The 13,763-nt window shown below is 47.6% G+C and overlaps 1 protein-coding gene across 12 annotated transcripts in view; it reads right to left on the bottom strand.

Moving 5' to 3' along the window:
• Nucleotides 1-13,036, bottom strand: part of SBNO1 (strawberry notch homolog 1) — a 76,843-nt gene extending 63,807 nt beyond the window's left edge. For 11 of the 12 annotated variants that reach the window (XM_074008309.1, XM_065524998.2, XM_065524997.2 and 8 more), the window contains exon 1: nt 12,889-13,036. The gene's annotated coding sequence lies outside the window, so the exon portion shown is untranslated. Of the gene's footprint in view, nt 1-12,478; nt 12,790-12,888 lie in introns of those variants that run through there. The other variant, XM_065524994.2, reaches the window with a different exon arrangement.
• Between the last annotated feature and the right edge of the window lie 727 nt (nt 13,037-13,763).

Genomic DNA, 13,763 nt, shown 5'->3' on the forward strand with positions numbered 1-13,763 from the left:
TCGTGATCCACCCGTCTCGGCCTCCCAAAGTGCTGGGATTACAGGCTTGAGCCACCGCGCCCAGCCTAGACACATGTTCTAATGGAAACATGAGTGAATTTAAGGTGAAAACCAGATATCCAGAATGAAACTGAGGGCAGACCACTGTGTAAAAGGGTGGGAGGAAGAACAGATACCCCAAAGGAGATTTTCTGGAGACAGAGTCTCACTCTGTTTCCCAGGCTGGAGTGCAGCGGTGCTCACTGCAAACTCCGCCTTCCAGGTCCAAGCAATTCTCCTGCCTCAGCCTCCTGAGTAACTGGACTACAGCCGCCCGCCACCACGCCCGGCTAATTTTTTGTATTTTAGTAGAGATGGGGTTTCATCGTGTTGCCCAGGCTGGTCTCAAACTCCTGGGCTCAGGCAGTCCGCCCACCTCGGCCACCAAAGTGCTAGGATAACAGGTGTGCGCCACCACGCCCAGCCTCCCAAAGGAGATTTCTCCAGAATTTTCCAGAAAAAAGAAAAGTAACCTAAGGAAGAAAACCATTTTGGGCAGGGAGTGAGGAAGGAAGGAAACAAGCCTAGCACGGTGTTAAATTCTTCATAAACATTATCATACTCAAGCCCAAAACAACCCTGAGTGAGATCGGTAATATAATTTAAGAACTGAAACTGAGGATCAGAAAACTTAAATTATCTACTGAAGTTCACTCACGCAGGGAGTGGTAGAAGATGAGAAACTAGATAGATCAAACTCCCAAAGTCCATGAAGTTTTCTTTCCAATGAGTAGATGAAGCTGATGTTGGTAAACTACAATATTTCATTATTTCAGAATAAACGCCAGATTGAAATTAAAATTGGAGGGGGGATAAAGTATTAGACAGCAAGATATAAATAACATGAACTAAATGACAGAGGAAACAGGAGAAATGTCCCAATATAGATTTCAAATAAAGTTGTTTGCCTGATGACTTATGATTCAAAAAGAATTTTGACCATACTTTTACAAATTATCCTACTGCATAATACGAACAAGTACCTAGAGCTCTAAATCAATGCTTTAACATTTTCAATCATAAAATACTTCATTAAGACCAAAATACGGTCTTGGCCCACCGGCTACAGATAATCTTGACCCAGATTAATAGAACTCTGGAGACTATCAAAATGTCATCTCTTTAAAATAAAAACTGGAAACAATTTATTTATATTTGAAACAGAAGTACATTGTTTTAATCCAGTGACTTCCAAAACTACAGACACAGAGCCCCTGCAGGCCACGGGATCCATCAGTCCATGAACTACACAACAAGCCCTATCTAATAATATTCAAAAGTGTAGAGATGCCATTAATCAATGAAATGCATATTCACTGCAAAGTATTAGTTCATGAGAGCTTTCTGAAATATGTTTTCTTAACAATGACCATTTAAGTACAAAAAAATTGTACTGAGAAACTTTTTGATGTTCATGTAAGAAAGATAGCAATGGTTATAAATAACTATCAGTGACCAGCTTATAACTCACTCGTAGGAATCACAATTTGACTTAGCCATTCCAAAATGTATATGTATATATATGAAAATGTTATACACCATATAGACAATTTTTACTGGTCAATTAAAATAAACAACACTTTAAGACTCTCTAATCTGATGAATGACCTGGGAATAACAATGTCTGTAAAAGACACTGTCTTTTACAATCTATTAAAGAGATTTTAATCTTAATATACATCTTATACATAAATGGAATACTAGGGATCATTTCTCAGCTAAACAGGCACAAATTCTCTATTTGTTCTTTTTTTGCAGGGTGAAGGAGGAAAAAGGGAGAGAGAGAGAACATCTATCCCATTCTCTAACTCCATTAGGCAAAAACTCTTAGTATTTAATCATATTTCCACTCTGAAACTATTACAGACTCACAGAATTTTGGTGCTCAAGCTGAGAGCCCTTAAAAACATATTAGCCGGCCGGGCGCGGTGGCTCACGCCTGTAATCCCTGCACTTTGGGAGGCCAAGGCGGGCGGATCACGAGGTCAGGAGATCGAGACCATCCTGGCTAACACGGTGAAACCCCGTCTCTACTAAAATACAAAAAATTAGCCGGGCGCGGTGGCAGGCGCCTGTAGTCCCAGCTACTCGGGAGGCTGAGGCAGGAGAATGGCGCGAACCTGGGAGGCGGAGCTTGCAGTGAGGCGAGATGGTGCCACTGCACTCCAGCCTGGGCGACAGAGTGAAGACTCCGCCTCAAAAAAAAAAAAAACATATTAGCCAATCTCCTCCTCATTCTACCAATAAGACCTGTTCACAAGAGGAAAAACATTTTCACTCTGAAGCCACAAAGCACAATATAAATGTTAAATACTGTGAGGTACAAGAGAACTGTGCTAGTGTGTCTACAAAGGAGTTCACAGACCTCAGATGACATTTACCATGGAGCAGTCTAACAAACCCAAGTTACTAACCACAGAAGGTCTCTCTCTCTCAAACAATGGACCAAAAAAGAGTTCAATTTTTATCATAAATACATCTGAAAGCTGGGTATGGTGACTCACACCTATAATCTGAGCACTTTGGGAGGCTAAGGAAGGAGGATCACTTCAGTCCAGAAGTTTGAAACCAGTCTGGGCAACAAAGGGAGACCCTGTTTCTTTTTCTTTTTTTTTGAGACAGAGTCTTGCTCTGTCGCCCAGGCTGGAGTGCAGTGGCGCGATCTCAGCTCACTGCACCCTCTGCCTCCCAGGTTCAAACAATTCTCCTGCCTCACCCTCCCAAGTGGCTGGGACTACAGGCCCACACCACCACGCCCAGCTAATTTTTGTACTTCTAGTAGAGACAGGGTTTCACCATGTTGGCCAGGATGGTCTCGATCTACTGACCTCGTGATCCACCCACCTCAGCCTCCCAAAGTGCTGGGATTACAGGCATAAGCCACCAAGCCCAGATGAGACCCTGTTTCTTAAAAATAAATAAAAAATAATAAAAATTAAAAAATGCTGGGCGCGGTGGCTCACCTGAAGTCATGAGTTTGAGACCATCCTGGCCAACGTGGTAAAACCCCGTCTCCTCTAAAAGTACAAAAAATAGCCAGGCATGGTGGTGGGCGCCTGTAATCCCAGCATTTCAGGAGGCTGAGGCAGGAGAATCGCTTGAACCCGGGAGGCGGAGGTTGCAGTGAGCCAAGATCATACCACTGCACTCCAGCCTGGGTGACAGAGCGAGACTCCGTCTCAAAAAAATAACTAAAAACAAACCTCGAAAAATTAGCTGGGCGCAGTGACATGTGGCTGTGGCCCCAGCTACTTGGAAGGCTGAGACAAGAGGATCCCTTGAGCCTAGTAGGTTGAAGCTGCAGTGAGGCATGTTCATGGCACTGCATTCCAGGCTGGGTGACAGAGTGAGACCCTGTGCCCCAAAAATGAAAAATAAACAAATGCATTTGAAAACATGACCTATTTCAAAATAGTCCACCTCTGAAAACTTCTATGATAAATAAGACACAAAGCCACAGCAGTAGAGAAAAACTAAGAGCTAGTTTTGGCAGGAAGAGAATACTGAGAAACAATAGCCAACCAGAAGAATGAAAGGATACATTTCCCATTCAGAAAACCAACACAGAAAGTTACCAGGGGGACAAGGTTCCTCTTGCTCAGACCTGCAACGAATCTCTACAGCTCTGAGCAGACATGAGGGATATGTCCACAACAGCGGTAGCACACCACAGTGGCTGAGGAGATTATGGAGTTGGACAAAATACCTAGGTTCAAATACTGGCTGTACTGCCCACTAGTAGTATGATATGGTCAAGTGAGAACCTCTCTGACTCAGTTTCCTCATCTTAAAATAATACAAATAGAACTTCCTTCATAGGATTGCTGTGTCAAGTAAATGTGATAATACCAGGAGTAAGTAAATGTTAACTACTAGCTAGCTACTATCATTTTTATATATATTAGTATTTCATCCAAAAAAGATGTTTGCTCCCACATCACTGATTCAGCACTTTATTCCCCAGAATACAAACTTTGTTAGCAATCCATTAAATAATTAACTTTCATACTAGTCTTTGGGTTTTTTTGTTTGTTTTTTTGAGATGGAGTCTCGTTCTATCACCCAAGCTGGAGTGCAATGGCACCATCTCGGCTCACTGCAACCTTGAATATGCCCGGCTGGGTTCAAGCGATTCTCCTGCCTCAGACTCCAGAGTAGCTGGTATTTCAGGCATGTGCCACCACGCCCAGCTAATTTTTTTGTATTTTTAGTAGAGACAGGTTTTACCATGTTGGCCAGGCTGGTCTCAAACTCTTGACCTCAAGTGATCCATCCGCCTCAGCCTCCCACGGTGCTGGGATTACAAGCATGAGCCACAGTGCCCTGCCCATATTAATTATATAAAATACTAGTCCCTTTTTATCTAGAACTGTTACTGCTACACATCCAACTTGACCAATCAGTTATTAAATCTAAAACAAACTGGTGGACATTTTTAAATGTGCACAGATAGTATCACTTAGCAAATATCTTCACCTTAGCTAATAACAAAAAGGATTTTTTTCTCCTTAGAGTGCTAAGCATGTCTGATTCAAGATTCAGCTTTATCTGTTTTTATGCAGCTGTGATATGACTGACATTTAGTTTAAGAATTTTAAGGGCCGGGCGCGGTGGCTCAAGCCTGTAATCCCAGCACTCTGGGAGGCCAAGATGGGCGGATCACGAGGTCAGGAGATCGAGACCATCCTGGCTAACACGGTGAAACCCCGTCTCTACTAAGAAATACAAAAACTAGCCGGGCGAGGTGGCAGCGCCTGTAGTCCCAGCTACTCGGGAGGCTGAGGCCGGAGAATGGCGTGAACCCGGGAGGCGGAGCTTGCAGTGAGCTGAGATCCGGCCACTGCACTCCAGGCTGGGCTACAGAGCGAGACTCCGTCTCAAAAATAAAAAAAAATTAAAAAATTAAAAAAAAGAATTTTAAGATAATGGGGTCGGGCACGGTGGCTCACGCCTGTAATCCCAGCACTTTGGAGGCCGAGGTGGGCAGATCACCTGAGGTCAGGAGTTCGAGACCAGCCTGACCAAATGGAGAAACCCCATCTCTACTAGAAATACAAAATTAGCCGGGTGTGGTGGCGGATGCCTGTAACAGCAGCTACTTGGGAGGCTGAGGCAGAAGAATCACTTAAACCTGGGAGGCAGAGGTTGCAGAGAGCTGAGATCGTGACACTGCACTCCAGCCTGGGCAGCAAAAGTGATACTCTGTCTCCAAATAACAAAAAAAAAAAAAAGAATTTTAGGATAATGATCCAGTTAGAGATGCAGTTCATCAACATATATTAAGTGTCTACTGTGTGCAGTAGATACTTAAGATCATCAGGAGAAAGAAACAGCTGTTACCAATAAGTTAGTTTACAAGAATTTCCTTTACCTAAAAGAATGTAATCTAGGCTGGGCGCGGTGGCTCACGCCTGTAATCCCAGCACTTTGGGAGGCCGAGGCGGGCGGATCACAAGGTCAGGAGATCAAGACCACGGTGAAACCCCATCTCTACTAAAAATACAAAAAATTAGCCAGGCGCGGCATCTGTAGTCCCAGCTACTCAGGAGGCTGAGGCAGGAGAATGGCATGATCCTGGGAGACAGAGCTTGCAGTGAGCCGAGATCGCGCCACTGCACTCCAGCCAGGGGGACAGAGCGAGACTCTGTCTCAAAAAAAAAAAAAAGAATGTAATCTGGTCTGGGCACGGTGGCTCACGCCTGTAATCCCAGCACTTTGGGAGGCTGAGATGGGCAGATCACCTGAGGTCAGGAGTTCAAGACCTGACCAGCCTGTCAACATGGGGTGAAATCCCATCTCTACTAAAAATACAAAAAGTAGCCAGGCATAGTGGCGCACGCCTGTAATAAGAGGCTGAGGCAGGAGAATCACCAGAACCCAGGGGGCGAAGGTTGCAGTGAGCTGAGATTGCGCCACTGCACTCCAGCCCGGGCGACAGAGCGGGACTCCATCTCAAAACAACAAACAGCCAGGCATGGTGGCTCACGCCTGTAATCCTAGCACTTTGGGAGGCTGAGGCAGGCAGATCACGAGGTCAAGAGATTGAGAACATCCTGGCCAACATGATGAAACTCCATGTCTACTAAAAATACAAAAACTAGCTGGGCATGGTCGCGGGTGCCTGTAGTCCCAGCTACTCAGGAGGCTGAGGCAGGAGAATCGCCTGAACCCGGAAGGTGGAGGTTACAGTGAGCTGAGGTCGCACCACTGCACTCCAACCTGGTGAAAGAGCGAGACTCCATCTCAAAAACAAACAAACAAAACAAAAACAACAAAGAATGCAACCTGTACTTTTCAACACCTGCCCTTCACAGGACCTTGCTTGGTCAAGTACCCCACTGCAAAACCTGCAGGAAAAAGATACTTACAAAGGAATGTGCAAATTATCCACAAAGCCACAAAAGTCCCTTACAAAAGCAATACACAAATAATTGAGTTGGGGGGAATTAAACAACTTTCTTGATTATCACTAGTGAAATTCAGACGATCAATTGTCTTGATTCTCACTACAGGCTGAGTTTCCCGTATCTGAAACTTGGAACCAGAAGTGACCCAGGGTTTTTTGTATTTTGGAATACCTGCACATACATAATGAGGTACCTTAGAGATGGAACCCAAGTCTAAACACAAAATACACTAATGTTTCATATACACCTGATACACATAGCCTGAAGATAATTTTATACAATACCTTAAAACGTAAACAAAGTGTTGACTGCATTTTGGACTGTGATCACTCATGTGAGGTCAAGAGTGGAATCTCCCACTTGTGGCATCACGTCAGTGCTGAAAGTTTCAGATTTTGAACATCTCAGATTTTGAATATTCAGATTAGGGATGCTCAACCCATGTATGGTTGGACTTTTTTCTTTTAACCCTCAAGATAACCATGAGTATCAAATGCTAACCCATTATCCCTTTGTCACAGTTAAGAAACTAAGGCTTAGAAAAATGAAATACAACAAAGTAACAACAAAGTGAGCTTGGAATAGAACTACAAATTCAGAAGGTCTGACACCACAGTCACTCCAAGATCCTGTACTCCCAACCCTGTTCCAGTACTTCTCAAACTACTGATCACAACACATTAGGTTGTCAAATCAATTTAGTGTTTTGTTTTGTTTTTTTGAGACAGAGTCTCGCTCTGTCACCCAGGCTGGAGTGCAGTAGCGAGATCTTGGCTCACTGCAAGCTCTGCTTCCCAGGTTCAAGTGAGTCTCCCACCTTAGCCTGCTAAGTAGCCAAGACTATAGGTGCCCGCCACCATGCCCAGCTAATTTTTTTGTATTTTTAGTAGAGACAGGGTTTCACTGGGTTAGCCAGGATAGTCTCGATCTCCCGACCTCGTGATCAGCCCACCTCGGCCTCCCAAAGTGTCGGGATTACAGGCATGAGCCACTGCACCCAGTCTACTGTATCAGCATTTTAAAATATCTCAGTATAGGCTGAGTGCAGTGGCTCACTCCTGTAATCCCAGCACTTTAGGAGGCCAAGACGAGATCACTTGAAGCCAGGAGTTCGAGACCGGCCTGGCCAACACATATACTGGTTAACATATACATACACGTCTTTACTAAATACACAAAAAAATTAGCTGGGCGTGGTGGCACACCTGTAATCCCAGTTACTTGAAATGCTGAGGTGGGAGAATCACTTGAACCCAGGAGGCGGAGGTTGCGGTGAGCCAAGATTGCACTCCTGTACTCCAGACTGGGCAACAGAGCGAGACTCTGTCTCAAAAAATATATATATATATTTATATGTGTGTATATATATATATACTAGGTCACAAATAAACCACATTTCTTACTGCGGGATGCCATAAAAATATTTAATCTATATATTGCTCTAATCTATATATTGCCTCCCAATAAATAAGTTAATTTGATATGTTTCATACCATATCTTATTTGTAAAAGAGAATTCCTGATCTTCAAGAGCCCATCCTTTCCATTTAAGGAAATTTCAGTGGAATCTCTAAGGTTGTCTTATTACTTGGTGAGTTCAAGCCACAACAAACTGGATCTGTCAATCAGCATATAAAAACAAAGATAACTGCAAAAACTTTAGGACTACATCATTTTAGACAGTTATTAATTGGTGTTTAATGCGAAAGTAATTACTCTTAAAAATTATCTTTGGCCAGGCATGGTGGCTCAAGCCTGTAATCCCAGCAGTTTGGGAGGCCAAGCCAGTTGGTCACCTGAGGTCAGGAGTTCGAGACCAGCCTGGCCAACATGGTGAAACCCCGTCTCTACTGAAAATACAAAAAAAAATTAGCCAGGCATAGTGGTGGGCGCCTGTTAATCCCAGCTACTTGGGAGGCTGAGGCAGGAGAATTCCTTGAACCTGGGATGCGGAGGTTGCAGGTGAGCCAAGGTTGCGCCATTGCACTCCAGCCTGGGTGACAAGAGAGAAACACCGTCTCAAAAAAAAAAAAAAAAAGGCAAAGCATGGGAACCTACAGAGCCTCATGGAATGTGCGGTTACTCAGTAAGTCTAGTCCTGAGTGTTCTCCATCTTCACAGGTGGTAAGTTACAAATCAAAGCTCAATTTAGATGCTAAGAAATGCCCAAACATATCTGTAGCTAAACTCTTTGAGACAAACCACTTTTTTTTTTCTTTTGAGACAGAGTCTCGCTGTGTCACCAAAGCTGGAGTGCAGTGGCCCAATCTCGGCTCACTGCAACCTCTGCCTCTCGGGTTCAAGTAATTCTTCTGCCTCAGCCTCCGGAGTAGCTGGGATTACAGGCGTGGGTCACCACACCCATCTAACTTTTTGCATTTTTAATAGACAGGGGTTGTTAGCCAGGATGGTCTGGATCTCCTGCCCTCGTGATCCACCAGTCTTAGCCCCCCAAAGTACTGGGATTACAGGCATGCACCACTGAGCTCGGTCGAGGCAAACCACTTTTTAAAGCAAAAAATGAATCTGCACGCTGCCCCTTTTTAAATAGTACTTTCAGCAAGGCACTTAAAAACACACAGGCTGGGCACAGTGGCTCACGCCTGTAATCTCAGCACTTTGGGAGGCCAAGGTGGACAGACCACCAGATCAGATCGAGACCATCCTGGCCATCATGGTGAAGTCCCGCCCCTATTAAAAATACAAAAATTGGCCGGGCGCAGAGACTCACGCCTATAATCCCAGCACTTTGGGAGGCTGAAGCAGGCAGATCACAAGGTCAAGAGATTGAAACCATCCTGGCCAAAATGTGAAAACCTCGTCTCCACTAAAAATACAAAAATTAGGCCGAGTGCGGTGGCTCACGCCTGTAATCCCAGAACTTTGGGAGGCCAAGTCAGGTGGATCACGAGGTCAGGAGATCGAGACCATCCTGGCTAACATTGTGAAACCCTGTCTCTACTAAACATACAAAAAATTAGCCAGGCGTGGTGGCAGGCGTCTGTAGTCCCAGCTACTCAGGAGGCTGAGGTGGGAGAATGGTGTGAACCCGGGAGGCGGAGCTTGCAGTGAGCTGAGATAGTGCCACTGCACTCCAGCCTGGACAACAGAGTGAGACTGTCTCAAAAAAAAACAAAAAAAAACAAAACAAAACTTAGTCAGTGGTGGCACACACCTGTAATCCCAGCTACTCTGGGGGCTAAGGCAGGAGAACAGCTTGAACCTGGGTGGCGGAGGTTGCAGTGAGCAGAGATCACACCACTGCACTCCAGCCTGGGCGACAGAACAAGACTCTGTCTCAAAAAAATAAAAAATAAAAAATTTTTAAGAAGGCTGGGTGTAGGCCGGGCACGGTGGCTCAAGCCTGTAATCCCAGCACTTTGGGAGGCCGAGACGGGCGGATCACGAGGTCAGGAGATCGAGACCATACTGGCTAACACGGTGAAACCCTGTCTCTACTAAAAAAATACAAAAAAAAATTAGCCGGGCGAGGTGGTGGGCGCCTGTAGTCCCAGCTACTCGGGAGGCTGAGGCAGGAGAATGGCGTGAACCTGGGAGGCGGAGGTTGCGGTGAGTCGAGATCACGCCATTGCACTCCAGTCTGGGCAACAAAAGCAAAATTCCATCTCAAAAAATACATAAATAAACAAATAAAAATATAAAAAGTAACTGGGTGTGGTGGCATGTACCTGTAATCCCAGCTACTTGGGAGGTTGAGGCAGGAGAATCGCTTGAACCAGGGAGTGGGAGGTTGCAGGGAGCTGAGATCACCCTGCTGCACTCCACCCTGGTGACAGAGCGAGGCAGTCCGAAAAAAAAGTACAAAATTGCCTGACATATAACCACATTCAATGAATGAATGAATAGTAGGCCACTTACTCAGTCTCTCCCCTTTAGCAACTAAAGTTAAGTTTTATTTAAGATTCTGAGGCCGGGTGCGGTGGCTCACACTTGTAATCCCAGCACTTTGGGAGGCCAAGGCAGGTGGATCACCAGGTCAGGAGTTTGAGACCAGCCTGGCCAATATGGTGAAACCCCGTCTCTGCTAAAAATACGAAAATTAGCCGGGCATGGTGGCACGCGCCTGTAGTCCCAGCTACTCGGGAGGCTGAGGCAGGAGAATCGCTTAAACCCCGGAGGTGGAGGCTGCAGTGAGCCAAGGTTGTGACACTGCACTCCAGCCTGGGCGACACAGCGAGACTCCACCTCAAAAAAAAAAAAAGATTCTGATGGGGGGCCAAGGGCGGTGGCTCACGGCTGTAATCCCAGCACTCTGGGAGACAGAGGTGAGAGGATCACTTGAGGTCACTAGTGTGAGACCAGCCTGGCCAACAGAGTGAAACTCCTTTCTGCCAAATATATAAAAAAAATTAGCCAGGTGTGGTGGTGCATGCCTGCAATCCCAGCTACTAGGGAGACTGAGGCAGGAAAATCGCTTGAACCCGGGAGGCAGAGGTTGCGGTGAGCCGAGTTCGTACCACTGCCTTCCAGTCTGGGTAACAAAGTGAGACTCTGTCTCAAAAAAAAAAAAAAGATTCTGAAGGGGCCAGGCACAATGGCTCATGACTGCAATCCCACCACTTCGGGAAGCGGAGGCCTGAGGATCGCTTGAGGCCAGTAGCTGCCTCCCAACATGGTGAGACCCCTGCCTCTCTACAAAAAAATTTTACAAATCAGCTGCTGTAGTGGTGCACATCTGTAGTCCCAGCTACTCCGGAGGCTGAAGTGGGACGATCGCTTGAGCCCAAGAGTTCAAGCTGCAGTGAGCTATGACCACGTCACTGTACTCCAGCTTGAGCAACAGAGGGGGACCCTGTCTCAAAAATTTAAAAATAACATAAATATTATAAAGCCAATTATATGGAACAAAGTTGGAATAGAATATAAAATGTAGAAGCCAGAGGAAAAAAGTAAAGTCATCTCCCATAGGAAAAATTTTGGAAACAACTTCTCTAGAAGATGAGAGAAAATGTTCCCTTTCTTGCAAAATTAATGTCCCACTCAAGTCACCAGTAGGAAATTCTGCTATTTTCTGTGCAACGATGATAGCTTTCCCCACGCTTATGAAAACCAATTCTGATTGCTAGAAAATATGGTGGAAAATAGAATCCCTCTGTACTGTCAGCTCACAGAATTGTCTGCAAGTGTTAAGTCAATTCCTGCTGGGGCACTCTGGATTTGACAGCTCTCTGTACCCTCCTGGCTGACTCTTTAGAAGCCATATTCCATGCCTAATTCTGGCTGTCTGAAATATATGAAACATTTAACTCAACATAAAATGATAATAGCCAACTTTCAAAGGTCAAAGGGGACCAGTTTATAACCTTCTCTCAACACGTGTTCAGTACAAACTTCCGGGTGCACTTACAATTGGCTGCGAAATTCAATGGATAAAAACGTTGCTTTATTTGTCTCTCATTTTCTGGCCCGTTCTTTTCCCACGTTTCTCAACCAGCGACTCCCCAAAACAAAAGCCTCCCACAGTAAACGGAGCACTCACATGAAAAAAGCTTCTCTGTGCGAGGATCAAGTTAGTGGTCCGCAAACATTAACCAAACAGAAGCACAAAGCAAGGGTGGGAAGGGGAGGAGCTAGATGCCAGGGTAAGGAAACAATCAGAAGGGTTTAGGAACATCCAAATCTCCTCAGCGGTTAAACCGAACCCAAGCCACTTCTGAGAAACCACCGGTATCCACAGCTTTGGGGAACTCTGGATACTCGTTATGCCAAACGCTCTCAAAGTAAGCAAATTCCCAACTGCCGTTCCCCTCCGTGTGTATTCTTAGAGACGGTCTGGGAGGTGAGCTCGCCCGCCGAGGCAGAACTACGCGAGTCGCCGAGAGAGGCGTGAAAGGAGCCTGCACGTGTCCACCGCGGCTTCCCTACCGCCCCAAGAGTGGGGCATGCACGAGACCGCCACTGTGGGGTTCAGATTAAGGAAGGACGACCCTGTCGCCTGCCTCCCTCCCTCGCCCAGAGCCGGGAGCAATGCTGGGGCAGGAAAGAGGACTTGGGAAGGATCTGAACCTTACTTTCCCCGCGGGTCCCGGACCCGCAGCCCCCGGGTTGTGAGGCGGAAGCCAAAGGGGCGAAGGCAGTGGAGTCAGCGTGCACGGACCCTGCCCCGCGGTCCAAGAGGGGGTGCCTCCGGCCCGGGACAGCGGGGCTCCCCGGAGCCCGAAAGCCCCATGAGCGGCGACAGCAGGGCCCTGCGCTGACGAGCGGAGGAAGCGGGTACAACGGCGCCGCCGCCGGGACCAAGCCCCGAGGGCCCCGGAGCGCGCGGCCGCGGGGGGCGGCGAGCGGCGAGGGAGGCCCCAAGCCGGGGAGAGGTGTCTGTCCCCCCAGACTGGCCCCGCACGGCCCCCCGAGGAGGGTGGGAGTGGGAGGCTGTCCGGGAGGGGGAGTGTGGAAGGAGAAAAGGGCCAAGGGAAGGACTTACTTTCCCCGCGGGACCCGGCGCCAGGACAGCTCCTCCTGGGAGGTGCGAGTTTGAAGGACCGGAGGCGACTGGAGCGGAGGCGGCGGTGGCGGCGGCAGCAGCGGCGTCCGGCTCTGCCTACCTCCCCGCCGCCATCTTGACGCCCCTCCCCCAGCCCCCCCGCCCCGCCAGGAGGGGCGGGGGAGGGGCAACGGATGAGGCGCCGCGCGCACGCAGCGCCTTCACGTGACTTCCTCCCTCCTCCCCCACCCGCTTCTCTGCGCCTCTCTCCGCCCCGCCTCCCTCCTAGGTGAAAGAAGATGATTTCCCCCCCATCTTGACCACCCCCCAGCTTTCGCCGCCAAACACGGACTCCGCCGGCTCTCCTCGGCCCGGTACCAGTTGTTGGATCCAAGAGAATTCCGGAACCCAAACGGTCCATTACCGCGGCTCTGGGGTGGGCGAGGGGTGAGGGGGGTTTCCGAGAAGGGGGAGGGGGGAAGGCGAAGGCCACCTAGGAGAGTCACATGACTACTGTTTCCGCCGGCGCTCACGGAGAGCTCGCGGTAATTCTGTTTCTCCGCCCTTTTTTCCCAGCGGCCTGTCGGGAAGAAGGTCCCCGTACCAGGGCTACCGGGAGGTCGGCCGGAGGGCTGCGCGCATGCGCCCCGCGCCTGCTTTCAAACTCAGGCTAAGAAGGGCCTGGAGCTATTTTCAGAACCTGTTAGGGTGGGCAGCTACGGCCCAGGAAGTTACCTAGTAGCGTTTCTGTCACTTGGAAAATCTCTTCGTTACCTAGTTAGTCCTAGAAACAAAATGTTTACATATTCCTTGCTTGTTAGGCTCGCTCAAAGCACTTTTTTGGCAGTGAAACCTCAAGTAACCCGGAGCCTTCG

Source organism: Macaca fascicularis, chromosome 11, assembly GCF_037993035.2.
Source record: "Macaca fascicularis isolate 582-1 chromosome 11, T2T-MFA8v1.1".
Lineage (NCBI taxonomy): Eukaryota > Metazoa > Chordata > Mammalia > Primates > Cercopithecidae > Macaca > Macaca fascicularis.